Source organism: Plodia interpunctella, chromosome 18, assembly GCF_027563975.2.
Source record: "Plodia interpunctella isolate USDA-ARS_2022_Savannah chromosome 18, ilPloInte3.2, whole genome shotgun sequence".
Taxonomy (NCBI): domain Eukaryota; kingdom Metazoa; phylum Arthropoda; class Insecta; order Lepidoptera; family Pyralidae; genus Plodia; species Plodia interpunctella.
Window position 1 is genome coordinate 5,730,579 of NC_071311.1, and position 21,785 is coordinate 5,752,363.

Sequence of the window (21,785 nt, forward strand, 5' to 3'; positions counted from 1 at the left end):
CAAACAGGCTAGCTACATTGTATTTTTTATGCCAAGATTTACAATGTGCTAAAACCTGACTACGTGTTGCGGTCACGCACGCCGTGCACGCTGGTATTTGACCAGTTTAAAATTAAACTACATTTTTATTAGTGCATGTGCTAAAATAATATTATAAATCCAGTGTCATTTATGATAATATTGTATTGGGTGATAATTATAAAGGAAATCGCATGATTCAGCTTGCCAACATTATGTTTCCTTCTAATATTATCACTACATAATTATAAAACAAAGTCGCTTTCCGCTATCTGTCACCAAAGAATACCTACTAAGATCTTTAAAACTACAGAACAGATTTTGCTGCGGTATTTTTAATAAATAGTGTGAATTGGTAAATAGGAAAACTGAAGAACTATATTTTTTATATTAAAGCTGTAAACAGTACACAGTAAATATTTTCGAATTAAGACGGAGAAAACCGTGTGATTTTCGATGGAGCAATTCACTCACGCTTTGTATAAAAAACTAAACTTCCTTCAACGACACCATGTTTTTTCATAAACTTTAAGGAAATATGAGCACTAATGAGTTAAAAGATGAACCTTAAGCTTAAAACCCCTATTTCCAGTCCCCTAAATATCGAAGTGACGTCACGTTACGACATAACAGCCGCTTACGACAAACTACCCAAGCATTAGACATCAAATCCCTCTAACAATAAAATAAATCATTAACTCCGAACTGAAGGGCACTCCTCATAAACACGAGGGCATTGACACAGTTATTATTTACTAGCTATTCACCCCGACTTTCGAGTAGAAATTCAAGGGGAAAACTAAATTAGTGATGAAAATATATATTTTTTAAGTTGGCTAGATTCAATAATATTCATATTTCAAAATATGTTCACAATGGTGGAACTGTTACTTTTCTCATAAACAAAACAGAGAAATAGAAAATGATATTGTATCGCTTGTGCATAATGTACTTACTAAGTACTAATAGAAATAATTCAAATATTTGATTTAAGATTGAGTTGCCTGCATCGAAATTTGACGTGAACTTTAACCTGTGCAGAAAAACGCGAAACTACGCCTAAATATCAGCGGCGCGCAGGTTAAAGTCGACGTCAAAGTTAACGGTGCAACTCACCCTAATTGAACAAACCTACAATTTAGTAGAAAAGGTTTTATTTGACGATAATAGCAACAAACAGCCCAAATATATTACACAATTAAGTCAACGCGCAGCACACTGGGTTTAATTCTTTTTTCCCCTTTATTTCACAAGGAAGAATTTATTTTCATAACTGATAATAAATGTCGGGTCATTGCTGTAATAAAGTAAGTGGAGTTCACCCTTCTGTCTGTTCGTAGTGGGAGTGCGCCAAATCCCAATTTGAATATATTTAATCTCGTCTTGGCAATTTTAAGACGTAGTAACTTGCAAGTGAGTAGGTATATTACGTTGATTTTTAATACTTTTAGTAATATGTTGTTAATTATTACCTACATAATAATCATTGGCAGCCATTTTAATGTCTGCTAAGTAAAAAATATATTCTTTGAACAAAATAGTAAATATACATACATACATAATTGATGTAAACTGGTAGTTTCAATCAATCAGGATTACTTATGCGATTACTAACCAAACAACGGACAAAAAGGGCGATTCGATAAACGTGTTAACTTCGGCCGATGTGCGATAAGAACATGAACATGTAGTCCCTCCCATCGCGGCGGTGGGCGAGGCCGAGCGACGGAAAAGGGTACTCGGTACTAAAAGCCGCCCCACGTTAGCGAAAAGAATGTGAAAAGGTAACCCAGCTTTACATTTTCACGCAGTGAAATTTTTTTTTTATAAATTAAATTAAAACATGTTTACAATTTTTCTGTCTTCCTGGTAAATAATTGTTGATGCAAGCAAAATGTCTAGTTAAACAATATTTTTTGTGTAAGTGATTTTTTTGAATGATGTTATTTGTTTGTTGATTGTGTAGGGCACAATATGCGCTATGGACTCATTTTAACCGAAGTGTTGGTTACGCTTACACCTCCTTTTTGTGGCGTGTAGACACCCATGTAGAAAAGGACGCGCGTTAGAAATATGCTGTTTTTATGTATGTATGTATGTATGTATGAATGTGCTGTATTCTAGAGAGTTTATTCCACAAACGCTACCTATCAGTATTCGGTGCACAAAGTGACATACCTACATCTTTTATTCTAGGGAGTTTATTCCATGTGAAGTGCAACTTGCACTATGTAGGTTTGATGTAGGTATGTCACTTTGTGCACCGAATACTGATAGGTAGCGTTTGTGGAATAATACAAATGCCAATCACTTATAGTTTTTTAGGGCGCACCGTAGAAATTTCACTCGGGGGGCTTATGGCGCGAAACCCGGCACTGAGCCCCTCCCTAAGGTTATGGTGTTCACATCGATGTCATTAGGTGAAAACTTTATGAACTTCGTTTGTAATATGTAATCATAGGGACAAATCTCATGGTATATATATGTTATTAGAAATTAGAATACATATTTGTACTTTTGATTGGTAAATAAATTTAAAAAAAATTAAATACGCCTACAAAAAATATTTAAAATTGTATTAATACCTATTAAAATTACGTATTTAAACCTATATTTGGTTTAGTTATTTTATGACAGTAATATAATCATTACGTAGCTATATTTTTTGTCACAGTATGGAAAGCGTCACAACCTGCCTGGCCTACTCCTATTCGTTTTAATTTCAATTCATATCTTCATTTTATCCACAACGTAAGTATTTTCTACTGGACGAAGGTTTTAGTAGTCCAGAAATATGATCTAAACGGTTTATATACTATTGTTATACGTTTACGTAGACTGTTTTATACTTAGTACTAAATTATATTCCACTTACTATGTTGTAGATATAAAAACAGATTTCCTTTTGAAATCAATCAGCATTACAGCACAGATCACAGCTGAGCTGAGTAAACCATAAAAGCTGTTCAATGAAGTGATGTGGAGTATTCCAGCCGTTTATGGTCTCCCTGACGACCGTCCAATCTGCTAATACTGCGAAATGGACCTAAATCTCGGGAGGACGTGCGTCGCCACTCGCCACTCCGATGTATTGAATCGCTGGGATTCAGCAGGTTTAAAATAATCGAGAAAAGGCTGGCTGGTTTATTGCTTTTTGTTTCTCATTTAGAAAAAAAAACTTTTATTTAAGTACTCTATGTTCTAGTATTCTATGTTTGAATTTACGTAAATAACATTTTTTTACGAGAGCGTCGGAGCCATAGATAAAAGAAAAGTCGCAGCCAATGGTCCGCTTTGCTACTTCTTTTCCACTTCGCAAGGTCTTTGACATCATTCGTTGTTTACGATTACATCTCATTAAGACTAAGTAGGTATAGACAAATAGACTAGATCGCCATTTGACTATACTTATCTAGTAAGTTGGAGGAGGTGTCAGTTGTTCTATTTATCGTAGGGTAAATTATTAATTTAAATAACAATTTAAAACCCATTTTTTTACTTCCTATTAAATATTGTTCACCTTGCAGAAAGCCTTGACAGTTGATAGACGACAATAACATTCACTAAGAAGATTGACGCCAGGTCGGTGGACGTAAAATCACAGCTAAAAGATGTTTATTTTACGTTGACCCCGGCTTTGATTGATTTCAGTATAATAAATGATATAAACACATATATAACCACCTTGTTGATTCCCCGTGGTTATAACCGCTGAGAATCAATAAGGTGCTTTTTTATAAAAACAGCTTTTTGCCCCGTTCTAGTGATTGCTTTTAACATGTAAGACGATCGAAACAATCTCATTTTCCGTCAATTACATTAGAAATCTCACTCCGGGGCGAGTGCATTTACATATCCACATGCACTTTTACTGATTGCTGTGGACCGAAGGTCCATGACCACTCTCCGATATTCCATGACACGAGGCAAAGTAGTAGATGAGAAACTTTGCCCAGACGTCGGAGGATCACTTTATTCGACCCTTGTGGCTTTTAAACGAATTCAATGTGTTGCATTCAAATATACTGAATGTATTTCAGTACTTTTGCCCGCGGCGTCACCCGCGTTTACTTTATTTGTCCGCTCATAACTTATTGTCAATATCTCGGGTTCAAAACTAATGCACCTGTCTAGTCGGTTTTTTGAAAGATCAACAAACTTACATCCATCTTTACAAACATTTGCATATTAGTAAGAGTTGGATTCTCTTACGAGAGAAAAGCGAGTAAAAAATATTGGAATTTGACGCACTGCACTACTTATTCACCAACGTAAATGTAATATGTACCTAAATAAGTGTAGTGAAAAAATAAACACGACAATCTCATTTAGAATCATCAGATTAAGTTAACATTTTAGTCACTATGCCGTCGTCGAGACAACCGAAACATATATTTTGTAAAACAATATTGAGAACTACTCTCTATTCATATTTGCATTTCACAGCTGACAGGCGCAGCTTTCATCACAGAAATCGGACTCCTCATTAGTTGCTATCAGAAAACGGTCCTAATTTCTTAGGAATCATGGGAGATAATAGCTTGCAGGTATATTTTAAGTTACATCTTTGCGTAACTAACGGGAAATAATGGCGGTGTCAGGAGCAGTACGAAGTGACGGGGATACTTTCCGACTATTTGGCTTTATTTTATTGCGCATGTTTTAATATTAATTGTAAGTTTTCTGCCTCGCTGCGTCCGCGATGGCGTGCAAATGTAACTATAAGCTTGTCAAATCGGTTAATTCAGAAAGTCATGGATGTTTATTTATTTGCGCGCAATTTTCTTGTTTTTACTGGATTGTTTTTGAGACATATAAAATAGTTTTCAATTAACTAGTGAATATAAACTCTTGTTTATTTAGTTATTATAGTACCTATATAGACGATCTTGGCTTGTATTTTTATTTGAAGTTCTCTAGTTTCAAATAAAAATACAATAACTCTTATTAAACTGGAGTGATAGGAGTGATGGAGTGATAAGGTTTCTATCTATGTGCCAAATTCATCAAAATCGCTCAGTAGTTTTGAGTTTATCCATTACAAAAATACAAATATTTTCTCTTTATAATATTAGTATACATCGGTAAAAATATGTAAAAAAATCTTTTAAACATACTTATCATCTTATAAATTAATAATTTTAGAAGTTAATTAGATAATTATATTCAACGTTGAACTTACCTGATAAAAAAATATGCCAAAGTTGTTTACCTTTTATGCACCCATACAAACGAGGTACTCATATTTTCTATTGTCGTTGTCGTGGACCGCAGCGCTGCACGTGTTTCCGTCACGTGTAAGCGGAAATTGGAATAACCTTGCAATTACGAAATTGACGATTAAATCCTTGGACATGTTTCATTTAACTAAACTTACAACTCAACTCACCCCAGATTTTAACAAAGAGTTTAAGAATACAGTTGGGAAAAAAACTGTTCGAGCTATGTCCATCCAACCTCCACTTTTGTGAGAATTTATGATAAAAATGGCTTACATCCTATGAATATTATAAATGTGAATGTTTGTGAAGATGTATGCCCATAATGATGTATGTATACGTTTGTTTGTTGCTATTTCATGCAAAATCTACTCTGGACGGATTGTTATGACATAGGTACTCGGGTACTTTTGTAATTTAGTAGGTACTTTTTATAACGAAATTCCCACGGGAGCATAGCCCCGTCACAATCAAATTAATCAAATCAATTTCTAATTATTTAATCAACTATTTCGAATACTATACTACGAAATCATTTTCCCTCTAAATAATGACAGTTACGATTGAAATCACGAAACGAAAAACAACAAGTGTTCCAACGAAATGATGGAACATGAAGATAAACGTCGTCTGACGTTTTACTTGACGTCTGCTGACAGTTCGTTATGGCCGCAAGCCATGCGGGAGCACCTTGGGAATCGCCATGTGTTAGCTGAAGGGCTCTCTTATCAAAAAGTGAAACAACCCCATTATGACAGATGGAAGATAACGCGAATATTTTTAGTACTTAGGTACCTATTAGGTTCTTATATATTGTCAGTTGATTATTTACTAGTCATTCGCTGATTAATATGTCGACTGAAGTGATATTTAGATACTTTAACGCTAGGCATCGAAATTTCGACAGACGTAGCACCAAGTGAATTTTTTATCTGCACCATGCACATTTTGATTTGTGTCTGAAGACAAATCGTAGACGATTTGTCTTCAGACACAGTAGATAAATGTTTTATTTTGTAATGTACTAGGTACTTATGAAATGAGCGAATATAATATAACACTCTTTCCATTACAATTGGCTAATGCCGGCTATATACTAGCGCTGAAAAGTTCTCCAAACTTTCGTGAATTCGGCATACATTGCTGGTTTTTCATTGCGGTAAATAAAAGCTTTCATGCAAGTAGGTACGCAATGTGAGTTTATTCGCATCGGCATCTGTATGAGTTCAGCGATAGTGAGTAGCCAGTATGAAATATCCTTATTCCGGCTATACATTATCGTGATACAGTTTGCTAAACTTTGGCTGATTCGGTATAAATTAGTGGCAAAATGGTTTTTCATTGCACACACTATACTATGTTCATACTCATTCATTCGCATCTGCTGCTGTAACTGTTATTTGTCTCTGGGTTTAGCGAGTGTGTAGCTGGCAATTGTGGTCAGTAGTGACATCTTTATACAGTGTTCAGAACTAAAAAAAATTCTGCAAGTTACGTTTTAACTTTTCTATTCAACGCTAGATGGCATTATTTGAAACAGAACATTTATTTAAATTTACTTTTCAACAATAGATGTCGCTTTCAAATTCAGTTCGCTTTGATAGACGCTAGATGGCGTTGGTTGCGATTAATGTTGCCAGGTAAAATAATATGTCAGGGAGTGGCTAGACCTTCCGGCGTTTCGGCAAGAGGCGCTGCAATCGCTCCTCTCCCAGCCGCTCGGTGTCGTGGTCCGCTGGTTCGGTGATCCCGACTCTTGTTCCAGTCGGAACAGTATTTGTGATTATTAGTGCAGTGGTTTGTTTATTTATGAATTAAAACTATTTCCTTTTTTTCCTTCACGAATACTTTACAACAAACAGACAATAAGGTAAGGAGATATGTTGATTATTTCATTAATTATTTTCACATGAATATACCTAGTTCATGGTGATTATTAAAACTAAAATCTTACTCCATTTCATCCACAATTTACATAAAAATACGTTATGTCGCATGCAATATACGATGGTTTGAAATACCGTGGTCATTAGCAAGAAAATGAGGTCATTAACATCTGATATCATCGGATACTTTCGGACCACATCAACTATGTAAACATAATAATATTTATGTATTAAGCATAATGTTTGCATTCCTAGTGACACTGGTTAGTGCTGTAACTTTAGTCATTACTTCATGATAAGTATACTACATTTTATTAAAACAAAATGGTAAAACTGAATTTATAGGTAATCAGCTAGATACCTCTCATATATCTTGCTAGTACTTGTCACAGATTAGGCTAATGGTATGTAAGTTTTAGTATGGACCATAATATGTTTAAATAATACTTACTAAATGAACTTTACCTATAGACCTTACCACATATATTCAGGGATTCCTACATAACCCAATATATACAAATAATAAGGCTTTATTAAATTTTCACATGCATCATTAACTCAAGACCTTATGAAGGATATGCTAAAGAAATTAATTTTGTCTAATTCCATATCTCAACTGTGGTCTACATAATCTCTTATAATGTAATTTCTATAATTAGGTACTAACCTTGTTATGAGTAAGTACTAACTTACTAATATACATGAATAAATCCAATAAAAATAGTTTCAACCTAGACCTACTTCATTACATAGTATAAAACAAAGTCGCTTTCCATTTTCTGTCTGTCCCTATTTATGCTTAGATCTTTTAAACTATCCAACAGGTTTTCATTTGGTTTTATTAAATAGTAGATAGTGTGATTCCTGAGAAAGATTTATGTATGATTTGTTATGGTTTTACCCAAGCAAAGCCAGGACAGCTATTAGTTTATAAACTAGTCATGGTGGTAAAGTGAATATGTAGTGTTGAATTATTTACAAAAGGTAAAAATCTGAACCTAAATCTTACATTTTTCTTTATCTAACTTTATGTAGGTACAACCAAAATTTTTCTGAAGCTAAGTATTGGTTGTTTATTGGAGTGCATGTCAAGTAGGTAAATGAAATAAAAAGGGTGTTGTGTACATTAAAATTATATTTTATTGCTAGCTCATCCACAAAATAACTCAAGTTTGCCACCTATATAATAGTTTTAACTACCTACTACCCATTTAGTTGCAGCTAACATCACTCTGTGATATGTTAAATTGAGTGCCTAAGTAATAGCTCTGTCATGTAGATCTGTCGGGCATAAAATAATAATTTATCTTTAATTTGATCAATATTGATAAATAGTGCATTCACTTGGTTTCACTAGGTGGTGACAAAAAAATATGATCCATCTTGTGTTCACATCCATCCATTATTATAAAATACATCAAAAGACGCTAATTAAGAAGAAATTAATGTGCATCAAACAAGGCTAATGCTTCTGGTGGTCAGTTGTAGCGAGAGAGAAAGCAGTCTTATCAACCCATCCAAAGGCCACAAAGAGAAAATTTATTAATAATTATACCATTGCAGTTTATGGGTTTATATGATTGGTAATAAGTATTTCTTTATCACACACGGTGACTTAAGTATAGTGACTTAAGTATAGTACTTAGTAAGATAGTTTTCTATTAGAGACAGTTTCAACAATTTACAAAACAAAAAAATATATTTGGTCGAATTTAAGGTCAAACGGTCCAAGGGTTTAGAATGAAAACGACAGACTTTTACACATAATTCCAATTTTGAATAAGTAAAAGTTTTTATTGATAAATAGTTATTAGGTCACCCGTTTTTTGCACTCTGTAGCGGTTGTTTTTTTGTCTAGAGGTTGGTAGCGGATGGAGGCGCGGCCCGAGTCCGGGCGCCCGTGTATCTATAATACGCGCCACGAAAGATGAGACATGACGTATTCGTACATTGACCAGTCATTAATGAATGATCATTTTATTCAGAAAAAAACACATTTACAAAATGAAAAATACTAGAAAGTAGGTCTACGGTCTAAGGTCCTGTCCGCAATGCGATATTTTTCTACAAATTATTGTAATGAACTACATTAGATACATTACATATTAGAACTATTCATGTAGAATCGTCATTTATCACAGCCATCGAAATATATTACCCACATAAAATCTCGATGATGATGACAGTATTTTTGCAAGCTGCGAATGAGTTGCATTCAGACTAAAACTAAACAAACTAACCCACATACGGCCACAAAGACTGCCTGTGCAGTCGCCCTGAGCCGAGGTCAAACTGGCGCCAGCTATGACGTGTTACTGCAATATTGACGGATAGTTGGTGAAGAGCGGCTATCAAGCTCCTGATATAATGATAACGTACTAAGTGAATGTTTCATTCATGTATTCTATTATAAATGGGAAACAGTGTGATTGCCTAAAAGAGATAGAGATATATCCATGTAATCTAACGTCATATTGATTGGATAAGTAGTTAGCAGTCAAAGCAGCAAAATAAAAAAAGAATCATTTGTTTTGTATTTTTCGCCAAACTGTGACTACTGTCGTTAATAGAATATTCGCTTGTCTCTTGTTTCATTAGCCTTGGACCTTAGACCAAACGTTGACGTAACACCCTGACTTCTTAGCGCCTGCTAAGAAAACAAGCGTTTATTTGCAGTTCCAATTCGTAATCAAAACTTCTTGGAAACTAACAGTGCACTGAACAAAATGCATTGAACTCGATGTGCCAGTATATCAATAAAATAAACGGACCACCCGTTCACAGCTGACAAAGTATGCATGCCAACAATGAAACATTAAATTTGTCCTAGATCGTAGTAAAATTAAAACCTGCCGTCAAAGTTAAAATCAAGAAAAATCTGAGGTTAAATCATCCACCTAAAATATTTATCATATATGTATCACATTAAGAAATGATACATTCCATGCATATTCAACGTATGGAGATGAAGAACGTGATATCCTCGATAGACCTCGGAATTACTGCGATTAGTAAATCCTTCCGAAGCTATTTCACGTTCTTGATTCCATGCTTACCTACGAATATCTTTCGCTAGTGATTGTAAGTGTGATCAATAAAAACGCTCCAGTTGAAACGATCATTCGATCCTGTATCCATACTACCTACTCATTGATATTTTATCATCATTATGTAGGACGCGTGTAGGACCAACACACCGCAATTCGATCGAGAATTTTCCGATTTATTTGTCATTCACGTTCGCTATAATTTAAAGAAATTGTATTGGTTTTGCATCACTGCATTATATTGGATAATAACAAATACTAAGTGCAGACACTTCAACCATTTTTGATCGAACGTAAACACATTTAAAAAAACTTCGTACTATTTCGTGTCTCTAATGTAACTGTTATAACTCCACATGCAATGCAACCGCATTCTAGCGGCCCGTCCTGGCTGCGTTCGGGTAAAACCTAAATAAATTATTTATCTATACCTAAAAATCACACTATATATTGGTGAAAATCCATCCGATAGCTTTTGAGTTTGTCGCGTTCATACAGACATATAATATCTAGGTAACGAATTTTGATTCATTCACGTATTAAATATAGATATTTAATACGTTCGCATCGGAAATGGAAAATGTCACTCACATGAAAAGTGAGAATGTTTGAGTGGATGGAGTTTGTTACTTTTACGTAAAGTAAACGGTATAACGGTAAATTTACGGTTAATGCATACTACTAAACACAATGATGGAATTATCATAACAGCACTGCAGATTTTAAAAAAGTTTTAGTTTTGTACAGGTGGAAAAGTTAAATTTTCCAACACAACATGGTAACCCTACGCCTGTGGTCGTGGTGACCATTAAAGTGATTTAATTCAGGCCATAGATGTGCCCGCGCCGATCCATTCCGAATTAGGGCCATCGCAGTTGCATCAACATCTGTTGTTGTACTCTATGGACAATTGGTTAACGGATTGGCTACTTTATGGGTGGTTGGACGCTCCAAATGTCTTTTATTGTTATACAAGTCATTGATCACGCACATTATGAATAGAGATGTGACGATTGTTTTATTAGGGTAGATGATCAAAGGGACAACGATATTAGACCAATCAGAAAAGAAGATATTATGGTCTACTTTTCTGATTAGACGTTTATACTGATGAGTAAAGTAACAGAAGTAGACAGGTGTACAGTTTGAGTCAGACTAAATATTTTAAATGTGTACATAATATTTAAACAGTATGCTGGCTTATCGTTTCGTAGGGATCTCAAGTAGTTTAATCCTAATTTTGTGACGACAGACATTATTCGTGGTATTTATACCTGATCGGAATGGTCATTGGGTTTTTCATGAAAATAAGATGAAAATAAAAGCAAAAGAAGTTTGAATAGCAGAATAAGCACGCTCTTTTTGTCAAAGTGCTAAGTTGTTTATCTTGCTTTTAGCTCGTGCCACAAAGTACCATGCTTGATGTAGACACATGCAAGATGGCTCTGAATGTCTTCTGTGTTTGGCATCTTGTGCGTTATAATATGTTTAATTAGTTATAATTCGGAGGTTAAGTTGGCTTTTTGACATTAACATGGTAAAGTTACAGTAAAATTGTAAAAACATTTAACAACCTCGGAGTTAGAACCTCTATAAGTAATATAAGTCTTAAGCTCTTTAAAGTTTGCTTACTTAATTTTTTTTTAACTTATTGGTATCAATAATTGTTCGTATTCTTCTTCATAGTTACACACTTATCCACAATATCGTTTATGATTGCTTCCATACCTTTTCATTTCAATGATATTCCAGAATACACTTGATGATATTAAGGAATCAACCTTGTGCACAAATGATACTGTCAGTTTATTTATTTTGATCTCAAAAATTTCATCTTTAAATATTCAATAGAAAATCATCAACGCCCCTTCCTCTTACTCATTTGATATTCTGATTCCTAATAATAATAAATATTACACCCTAATCTCGGACCATTTCGGTCAGAACTTTCTCCGCGGAGTATCAGTGTCAAAAAGTTTACAAACAAACTTCAATAATGTATTCATTAGGATACAAGACTAAATATTATCATAACTGTTCGAGGAATGTGTATTTTCTCACATTAAGTTATCTTCTTAGTGACATCGAGTGCAACGACCTCTGTAAGGGCCTGGATAAGCTGTGCGCTTGCGACTGTCATAGAGTAATATATGTAGATACAGAACTTCTACAATTTTGAAGTGATATGTAATGTAAGTATGACTGCGGAAAGATGCGCCGAAAGAGCGACTACATGGGTCACCCAACTGATGGCGAATGATCGCAAGGCTAGCCGAAGATGAGATGGTCCGAAGAACTGTTTTTGGCCTTCGAAATGGAACGGCAACAACTGGCGAGGGATACTAGTCGGGAAACAAAAAGGGGTGGCTATTGATTTAGCTAGATTTTAAAAAAGTTAGGAGAGATAGAACTATATGCTCCCTTCTAGCAGCCCTTTTTTAATGATGATGAAATTAAATTATAAATTCATATTTATAGTCTATTTTCTGTTAACCTGTATTGGATTTTTTGAAATTATTAGATCTTAACTTTGGAAACTTTGGAAAATTGACTTACATTATCGATTTTCATCATGAACTTTTTAACATTGCATTTAACATGCAAATCTTATGTCGAGGAAAGCTCAACAAATTGCAAAAGGTTTCTTCAACTGTTTCTATACTAAGTCGTATGTTCTATGACCAGTTGTGCCCACTGCGTCACCCGCCCACGCCTACCTGATTTCCAGCCAACACATTTCCGCATTATCTTGTATCAAAGTAAAAGTACATGTGGTACAAAGATTTATCGGAGATCATAGACATATCTTTACAATTTTGATTATACCTAAGACCCGTTCCCACAAATGAAAAATATTTACACGCTGTCGAGACCGTATCCATATCCGATTTATTTCTTATTTTTCATTTAAGGACTACAATCCAGTGTCGGAAAAATTCCGCATTGCAAAAGGTGCTTCCACCTTACCAACATTTGCGATGAACACGAACACCTGTCTCTTTCAGCCTTCACTATCATGCATCATCTCATCTGATTCACCCTTCTCGTTTTTTTGACAGAATCAATTTATCTTTATTGTTCTCCCTCTTACATCCATCATTTTTTATTTGAATTTTTGATTAGCTACATAATTTCGATGTTTTAGCTATCATCTATCAGTAGGGTTCACTACGTATCAAAACATCTATATTATCTGCTTGTAACATGTTATCGATTTCGAAAACTGATATGTTTACATAATTGACACAGGAACGCTCATATATTTCTAATTTTACTATGTCCGTCTAACATCAACGACTATTTCATAGAAGCTTAACCCGTTTACAAAGGGGGTCACTTTAATAAAACGCGTAGAATGCGTATGCGGGAAATCAATACGAGTTGGTCGGGATGCAGTCCATATTAATGTGCATATTTTATTATTATTAAATGGGAGAAAGATATTTGTAATGATGGATATCTCGATACGAACTGATTCTCTAACATTCAAATAACAGGTTTACCTATAGTTTTGCTAAAATCTGAGAATAATATCTAATTTTAAAACTTTTTGTTTTATTTAGTTACACTTAGTTCACAATACCTACCTGAACTGTATCATTTTGTACCACAATACCACCAAAATGACTACCCATTTTTTTCGATTCAAGTTCAATTAATTCATGTTTCAAAAGTATATTTTGATCGATTTCCTTAGTTAGGAGAAAATATTGTCTAATCGGTCTTCACAATTTTCACACATCTGAAATTGTTAAAATCTACGTAGAACCTAAATTAATTACAATTAATGTTATGTAAATTTCGTGCAGTTTTTATGCAAAACCCGATTCATGACTAGAAGATCGAAAAGTTGGCAGCTGGCTGAAGATAATATAAACCCAACCTTAGAGCTAAACTCTGTAGAAATTATAAATAAATTATTATATTCATTTCCATTATTACATATAACAAAAGTCATATAAAATTGTTACATATTTCGCAATCACATAAGATTTATACATTATCCCGTAAGGTATCTGGTGCAATGGTATCTAATATTTAAAATTGGGATAGCCATTCTTTGCACCAGGTACTACCGGTTGTGGAGGTCACAAATAGTCACCATTCCTACCAACCATAGACAACAGCTACCGAATAACCTAATTCACCGATAAGACGTTTCGCGTCTACTCCCCGGCATCCCATGTTCTTATCAGCTATTGGAATACAGAGGTAAGTGGAAGTATATTGTAACACAGACTGTGTATATAATGCCACATGTTGATCGAAATATGATTTCTTTTGTGTTAACACAAAAGAAATCATATGAGTGCCAGATTTTCTCAAATCGTTCATCTATGCCACATGACTTAACTAATGAACAATCTACGTCTCCTCTCGTTGGTTTAGTTTCAATTGAAATGACATATTTAAAATCATGAACGATATATAAACTAGTACACCACTTCATACAAGTTTTTATGACACTATAAAGGAATAATCCATTCTTTTGACAGTTCATCCCCACAAAATCGTTTTTCACAACGATGATTTCACAGTTGACTAACATATGTTGGGGATTCATTGTCATTAATTACAGGATTATATCCCACACATGTCTTGTTAATTAATAAATGTATCCATTTCAGCTTGTCAAACTTCCACTGGCATGATGTTTGTTACTGAAAGATGGAGCTTTTCTTCAACAATTTAGTTATTATTTAAAGATAAGATCTTCCTCTCTTTTTATATCTCTGTTAAATGTTATTCCTTAATCTTTCATCGACTGAGAATATCCCATCGCATGGTGATCTCCCCTGTCCTGGACAGTTTGGAAATCTCTGAACAGACTCAGGGCTGGTGTTGGGAGATGCCAATTACACTGCGGATTTTCGACTAATAAAACAATTCAATCCACAGCTCATCTTTCGTCAGGTCAAACTTGAATAGGCCAATGGAATTAATGTAATGCTGTCATTTCGACATTTTCTACATTACCATAAATGTAAACATAGTTTCAATTTAGGGCTCCGTCAAATGGTTAACGTTCCAAAGGGATCTTAAAAAAAGGTCTAAGAATCGCTATTCTTAGAAATATAACTCTAGTATATTTTGTAATAAATTTGTACGTTTTATGACGAAATGACGATGGATCTTATCATTAATGGAATAATTATTGTAATATCAACCGTTTCTTGAATTTTATGACATAGAAATGAATGAAGAAAGTTATTAATATTATTCTGTAGGACGTTTTCTGTTATAATGAGACTTTCATAATAATAATAAATATGAAGTGGGTAGATAGTTTATTTCTTGCCCAGTAGGGAGGTTTCAACTTTCTAATGTAATGCACGCAATTACTAAACTTATGAGAATACTATGTCTCATTTATGCTATGAGATACGTTGGGTTGTAAGATACATAAACAGGCTACAAAAGTAAACCTTGCAGAAAAATTCTGTAATTTGATTTTGAAGTGAGAAAAACTTTTGTTGTGTATTTTTAATCATAGGATTTGCCTTTTTAATAAGACATACTTTGTGTACTTCATTTGTTTGCGTGTGAATTTTATCCTGTGTTCCTGAACATTAAAAATTATATAACACTAGCTGATGCCTGCAACTTCGTTCGCGTAGCCGAACAATTTTTCAAGATTAGATTGGAGTCAAGATTATTAGAGAAATTTAATTCTATAGACAAATGTAACGATACAAACCATGCTAATCAGACTGAAAAAGTATACTTTCTATAGTTTAGCTGAACTATTATGGCTCTTCTTCAGGTGTTCCAGATTTTCGATTTTTATATCTCAACAGAAAATGCTTATCAGACTGAACAACTTTTATTAGAGCGTCATTTCTGTTTCCTATAGTTTAACTGTACCATCATAGGTTTACATCAGGTATTCCAGATCTTCGATTTTTATACCTCTGCAGAAAATTCTCATCAGACTGAACAATTTTCGTTAAGTCGTCATTTCTATATTCCCTATAGTTTAGCTGTATCATCATAGGTTTACATCAGGTATTCCAGATCTTCGATTTTTATACCTCTGCAGAAAATTCTCATCAGACTGAACAATTTTCGTTAAGTCGTCATTTCTATATTCCCTATAGTTTAGCTGTACCATCATAGGTCTACCTCAGGTGTTCCAAATCTTTATTTTTATATCTCAACAGAAAATGCTCATCAGACTGAACAATTTTTGGTAAGTCGTCATTTCTAATTCCCTATAGTTTAGCTGCACTATCATGGGTCTACATCAGGTGTTCCAGATCTTCGATTTTTATATCTCAACAGAAAACGCTCATCAATGAATAGGCTGAATAACTTTTGTTAAGGCGTCATTACAATATTTCCTATAGTTTAGCTGTACCCTCTTTGTAACCACCATCCGTCAGGTGTTCCAGTTTTCAAAATAATTTATACCCTATATGTTGCCCAGGCTTAATAGCTATATAACAAAAAAAGTTCTATTCAAATCCGTCCAGTACTTCCGAAGATTAGCGTGTACAAACAGACATTTTTTTTTCAAATTCTTACTCTATTGCTGTGACTCTATCGCCTAATTTTATTTTTATGTAAATTTATTCAATGTACTGGATTTTTTTTCTACTGTTGTATTATATATATATACTGATTACCGATACTGCCAACATCTGGAGAAATCTTTAATGCCATATATCCACCAATTATATCATTGAGTTGCATCAGCACGAAGCATACAACTCGAAGTTTGGCGTTGCGTAGAGGTATTAAAGCTATAAATAAACAAGTGTGGTGAGACCACCACGTATTGTTTGCGCATGAGTCAAGTCTGGATTGATTGCTGCACACATTATAGTTTCCACTTTTTGAATTTTTGTAACGAGTCAGAACAACTTTAATATCGCATCTCCACTTCTTGCCAGTCTCATCTAATCTACCTCGCATCTTTTCCCAATTAACCTTTTAATGCTCCTTGTCCTCCCTACTGTCTCTTTCTGTGTCTATGTATCCAGAATATTCAGTTTGGCAATAGCCACATTAAGTTTTGATAATTCTATAAAAGTTCTATCAAACCGTGGTCTGAAATAGGGTCAGATTGTGTCATTACAAGCGGTGGTGGTGTAATGGCTAAGACCACCGCCTGTGGATCGAAAGGTCCCAGGTTCGAATCCTACTCGTGCCACATGAGTTTGTATACCAATCTGACCCATGTATAGTAGTTTTCATCGACCACCACTTGCTTCCGGTGAAGGAAAAACATCGTGAGGAAACTTGCACACTTGTTGATTATATTAACTTGTGTGTGAAATGGAGAAGGCAATGGCAAACCACTTCATTAATAATGCCAAGAAAGTTGTTACGTGTGATTCATTCCATGTAATGACCACGACCCTCAGTCATAAGGAATACGACTAGAAAAGTGTCATTACATCGTTTATATTTTCTGTGAAAATTGTGCCTAGTTTTACCTATATAACTCGTACGTTTAGGAGCTGGCGTGCCAGGCGGTCACCTCAGTTTGTTGGCAGGAGTTTAACCGCTGAACTATATTGGCCCGTCAGGAACTTTCTTGATTAGTCGACATGCGAACTTGCTCCAATCGACATGCGAACTTGCTCAAAATATATTTTTGCAATATATTATTCTGCTGTAGGCATGAAGGCAAAATGGAAATTCGATCGATGAATCATTGATTCTGATATCTGAATACTATTTATAAAAAATATTTATTTTCTTTGTATAATATAATATAGTAATATTTTATATTTATATCCTGTTGTTCATTTGTGTCCCCGTAAATTCAAATATTATTGACATTGTTTATTCAACAAAATAATAGTGAATGACCACAAAACCGTATTCGTCATGATTAGGAATGTGACAAAATGCTAAGTGGTCAAAAAATAAGTCTTGATCCCTGAAGCTATCTTCCTGCAAGCACACTATATAGTTGTTGAAACAGACTCGAATTTAAATAGCGCTTCGTCTTCATTATGAGTATCGAGCGAGGCTCATCCATCATTGAACATGTCACACCGGGTATATTGATAAAAAAACAATTACCATCCGTGTAAATTTCTTCACTTAGAGAAATATGCTCTAAATAGCACAGTCAACTACACGTCAAATTGATCTTTATGGACCTCTATATGGCGATTATGATGGCGTTTTTGCAATAATTTTGGGTGTGTTGTTGACCGTACTCGGCGTTCAGGTATTCTGTCAAAAATAAAATCTAATTTCGCAGCGCTCTCGACTAATGAAGGGCGCAATTATGATCTCCGGCCTCTTATCCTTAATGGAGATCAGAATTACATCTGTAATTAGAGCGAACTTAAAATTTACATTATTTCAAATAATATCTTTAATGAAGATTAAAGATATTATTCTCTTCTTCTCTTTAATAAACTCCTTTGTACTAAATGCTATTGCGATCCGCAATTCTAGTCACGCATCCCGGCTCAAATATTCAACGGATCTCACAGTAATACCCTGGATTATTCTAGCAGTTTCTAGGCCAAGCGCGTCTCAATTTTCTGAGCATCCTAAAGCATCTTGCTTTCTTTACGTCAACCCTCTGCCTCATTTATAATCATAACTCTAGCGAACACTTCACACCTCGCCTAGCACTCGACTTGATACAAGAAAAGTGGAGGAAAACATTTTCGCAAGAGGCTTTTGTACTGCGCCTCTTTGAAATCAGACATTCGCAAATCTTTTTCTTGTAATATAAATGCGACCTTTTCTAGCAATGGGTAATTTCATCTACATATAGAAACTCTAGAAAATTAACTTAGGAAATTCTATGAAATGCGCTTCGTAATTGAATTTATCAACATTGCAGAATCGGACCTATTCGATATATAAATTTAATCGGGAGCCATGTTCACGCGCGTGGATTGAATCGTGTGAACTAAAGGTTTTCCCGGCACATAATATACCGTAATAACCGTATTAGGTAAGGGATTTTCGGGAAAGTGATTTGTCCCTTTAATTAGTATCGCTGATTAGCAACATTTTCCTCAGTGATTTTATCCACCACTGTGTAAACAAGAGAACTCTGAAAGAGTAATAAATGTTGACGATTACTTTACAAAGGCCTGTAATGAAATTCCCTGGGTTTGTTTGATTAAAATGGCTCGAACAACGGTACGGCCGGGACGTGGTGCTAACATTTATAATTGTGGTGTTGTAGGACCGTAATATCTATTTCCTATTGAGTGTAGTTATTAGTTTCAGTGTAACAAACGTCGAGGAATCAGTTTTGTTTTCTTTATGGTGATATTGCAATGACACTGTTCAGTAATAAGTGTTTGTCGTTTGTTTTAGGTCAATTATATTTAAAAGATCAGATGCAATAACGACTTATACTAAGGTAAGTAACTAACTGTACGGAAAGCCGATATAATAATATTAATATTTTTACATCATATCGTTCTTTATCGGGCTTTGCGCCTGTGGAACTATCGGCATTAGCTTTACTATGATATTCCAGATTATTCCCATGATTATATATCACCGTTTTTGTATGTGTCTCAGTTGATGCAAATAAACTTATAAATTTTGTTTATGTATCTACCAAATTTCATCAAAATTCGTCCAGTAAAGAGTAACAAACAATCCAACCTTATTAGCATTCATTTATAATATAGTGTGATGTTTTTCTTTCAACTTTCAGTAAATTTAAGCCTGTTTGCTCGCAACTACAAATAAATCAAACATTTGTTAAGTTGATGTATGTATGTAACGTGGCCATTGGCAACTCGTGGCTCTATCTACCCCGTCAGGGTTAAGGATGTAATGTACTCGTATGTTAAACAGTACAAGATTACGTGAAAATATAATTATTATTTGCATGTTTTTTTCATAACAAAGCACATGAAAGCAAGTTTTATATGGTAATTACCCTGATTTAATGCTCGAAATTTTCGCGAAACTTCTCTTTCCTTTTTCTTTGAGTCTGTAATAAATATGTTATGAAAGTTGTATAATAAAAATGAACCGTCAAGTATCTGCAAATGCTGTTATAAAAAAAATGTCTTAAAATCTAATAAAGATAAATGCGTAGGTACTTGGATTTTTATTTTCTATGATCTAAATTTAGAAAACATCACAAATATTGGTCCTATTCCATTTATTATTTTACTGTCTTAAGGTTTTCGAAAAGTTTTATTGTATATTTTACTGGTGATGCACAAAGTTAAAGTAATGCAACAGTCTGCGTTAAGTAAACTATTCTGTCAAACCAATGTTTTTTAATCAAGGCAAGATGAGCTGCATCAGGTCCATAGATTGCTTTCCCATGCCCGCAAACATGCAGTTGTTTGACATGTAAATGTAGATGTTTTGATCCAACTATATGAACAATGAGTAATAAATATGCAACAAACAATCCATTTGAAGGCATGAAAACTTAAAAGCAAATAATTGGTGAAAAAATTAGAGCACAACCCACAACTGGGTGAACCGCATAGAAAAATGGTCAGTATTAGCTTTTTCTTTCTCGTTTATTAAAATATTTATTGCCTTCGCTTTCGAACGACGAGAATGTAATAGGTATATTGGTCGTGCCGAGGTAATAGCATTAATACAAATGGGGTAGCTATCGCGTACTGTATCGTCTTTAACTGCATATACCTGGTCTGAAAATAAATTGTTATTATTATCACAAACAACAACATAAGAAATCCACCTGAAATTATGATCAGTTTCCAGACAGTAACATAGCAATGTATGGTAGAAATGAACTAAGTAATACAGATAGTACTTAGCAATATCATAATGGCAATAGCCCTGCAAAACATCACACGATTTCAGTTCTCTGAAATGTTCATTAACGTTTTATGATCCCTAATGTGGCCTTGGAAAGATTCGCAGTTCTGCATTACCCGCTTTAGCGAAATGCCGCTAAAATCTCCAGCCAATGTGTATTCATGTAAGACAGCCTTTGTTCTTATGCTAAGTACTTATTCATCTCACACTTCACATATAAAACATTTATATTTACTTTACAAGGAGTAAAGTGTTATGATATCGGAGTTGTCTTCTACATCATACCTACCTTTATTATATTTATAACTCAATCCTAATTCATCAGAATTAAGTATAATATACATTCAGATGAAGAAACATCCTACTTAAAATTTCACGACTTGGCTAGAAGTTTAAAGAAAACTTGCCAAATCTATGGTACTGTAGATCTATACGCAGGGCAAACTTGAGATTACATTTAAGTGTCTAATGGACCGCGAAAAGCGAATTTCCTAAATGCCCCTACATTTTTGCAGGAGGCGGATAATGGACTTTGCCGTTTCGTAACATTTTCACTTAGTTACGATTTTTATTGTCGTATGAAGTTATTTACATGTTAGAAATATTGCAGTTTATAATCCGCTTTTTTTGGTAACCAATACTTTCAAATTTGTAATTCCAGATACCGCGATCGTCTCTTCAACTCGAGTTGTGTGAATCACGGCCCCGGGTATAAATAAATACAATACGGATACGGCGTGAAGCAGTTTCTTGTGCTATACGTGCGTCCGAGTCGCAGAGCATTCGACGGCATCCGGCCGTAGACAGGATGCCCGTATCGCTTGCTTTTGCTATCCGCAAACGTCAATCAATTTCACTATTATGAATTTTCA

The 21,785-nt window shown here is 34.5% G+C and overlaps 1 protein-coding gene across 5 annotated transcripts in view; it reads left to right on the top strand.

Moving 5' to 3' along the window:
• The first annotated feature begins 6,934 nt into the window (after nucleotides 1-6,934).
• The window catches only part of Dg (Dystroglycan), a 76,521-nt gene continuing 61,670 nt past the window's right edge, over nucleotides 6,935-21,785 (top strand). For 3 of the 5 annotated variants that reach the window (XM_053758201.2, XM_064436531.1, XM_053758206.2), the window contains exons 1-2: nucleotides 6,935-7,107; nucleotides 19,471-19,516. The gene's annotated coding sequence lies outside the window, so the exon portion shown is untranslated. The remainder of the gene's footprint in view (nucleotides 7,108-19,470; nucleotides 19,517-21,785) is intronic. The other 2 variants (XM_053758203.2, XM_053758207.2) reach the window with 1 other exon arrangement.